At 38.7% G+C, this 1,819-nt stretch overlaps 1 protein-coding gene across 1 annotated transcript in view; it reads right to left on the bottom strand.

Annotated features, from left to right (window-relative positions):
• Positions 1 to 1,819, bottom strand: part of Smarcc1 (SWI/SNF related, matrix associated, actin dependent regulator of chromatin subfamily c member 1) — a 94,133-nt gene that overhangs the window by 58,994 nt on the left and 33,320 nt on the right. The window lies entirely within an intron of this gene.

Genomic DNA, 1,819 nt, shown 5'->3' with positions numbered 1-1,819 from the left:
AGGCCAGCCTGGTCTACAGAGTGAGTTTCAGGACAGCCAGGGCTACACAGAGAAACCCTGTCTCGAAAAACCAAAACCAAAAAAACTGTGATATGGTTCTCTGTGTGGGCAAACCATGCCAATTTGCTTTTTTCTTTTTTCCAGCTCCTCAAGCATAAAAGAAATAATATAAATTTATATATCTATATAACAGCTAACAACTCTGAAAACAAAATTGTACACTTGAGGGGTACAATTGATGGCTCAGTGGTTAAGAGCACTCAGAATTCTCGGGTTATATTTGAAGCAAGTACACAGCACTGTAGAATAGTCTGTAACTCTAGTCCCAGGGAATCTGACTGGCATTATTTATATCCGAGGGCACTGTACACATGGTTCACAGACATACATTCAGCCATTCAGCCATATACATCAATAAAAATAATTAAACTTGAGAAAAATACACTTAATAGGTCGAAATGCCCATGGGATCAAGGTTCATATTACAACTGAGATAGAAATGAAGCAGGACAGCAATATTCAAAGAACCTAACTCTTCAATGGGGAGCAACAGCAGCTTCAGCCATAGTGTCCAAGTGAAGTGATATGTTCTAATACAAGTATACAAAGAAAGTGACGGTCATCTATGTTACTATTTCTTTTCTATTACTATGTTCAGCACCTTTAGGATCTCTTCACATAGGCAACTCCTGTATGTATGCTCTGAAATAAAGATTTATGCCAGCCAGGTATGGTGGCCACACCTTTAATGACAGAGCTCAGGAGGCAAAGGTAGGCAGATCTGAGTTTGAAGCCTGCCTGTTCTACATTGTGAGTTTCAGGACAGGCAAGGTTACACAGAGAACCTGACTCAAAACAAATAACAAACAAAAAACAAACCAACAACAAAAATCCCTTAGGGGCATAGTGGTACATACATTGAACACAGCAAGTAGAAGAGTTTCAGGCCAACCTAGTATATACATAGTGAGTTCCAGCCCACCCAGAAATACAAAGACCATGACTTAGACAAACAAACCAAAAAAAAAAAACAAAATAACCTAGGAAAATAAATTGCAAATTTCCATCATTGTTTAGAAGAATTTCACAGTGAAGAACATGAAGTTTTATAACTTTTCACATTGTCCATGCAACAGGAGAAAGAAAGTCTACTTATAACCAGGTTTTCTCTTTCTGGCCTTTGAATTAGTAATGATCAGTTATGAAAGAGAAAAATTTATATATGGAAGGCAAAATAACAAGATCTGATAATAGCATCAAAATAAAACAGAGCCGGGCATGATGGCACAACGCCTTTAATCCCAGCACTTGGGAGGCAGAGGCAGGCAGATTTCTGAGTTCGAGGCCCGCCTGGTCTACAAAGTGAGTTCAAGGACAGTCAGGGCTATACAGAGAAACCCTGTCTCGAAAAACCAAAAAATAAAATAAAATAAAATAAATAAAACAGAAACATTTTCACACTATATCTGTTTATCTTCCTTGATATGCTGTCATTAGAAATGCTCTGTTTAAATTTTAGACACTAAAACAGAACCATGCACGTCTGTGGAGCAAGCCAAGAAATAGAACATGAAAAGATGAAATGAGAAAAGCTGGGGAAAAGGTTCCATAATTAGAGCACTCAAGGTCAATGCCCCTGAGTTCCACTGTGAAAGGATAGTGGAATCACAAAGGCTGTCTTCTGCCTCAATACCAGAACTGCCAAATTTATGCCTGCAAGTATATCATATACACAATAATAAGAACTTTAAATTTTGCTGGGCGTGGTGGCCTTTAATCCCAGCACTCGGGAGGCAGAGGCAGGCGGATTTCTGAGTTC

The sequence above is a fragment of the Mus pahari genome, chromosome 10 (genome assembly GCF_900095145.1).
Source record: "Mus pahari chromosome 10, PAHARI_EIJ_v1.1, whole genome shotgun sequence".
Taxonomy (NCBI): Eukaryota; Metazoa; Chordata; class Mammalia; order Rodentia; family Muridae; genus Mus; species Mus pahari.
This window is presented reverse-complemented; position numbering and strand designations above follow the sequence as displayed.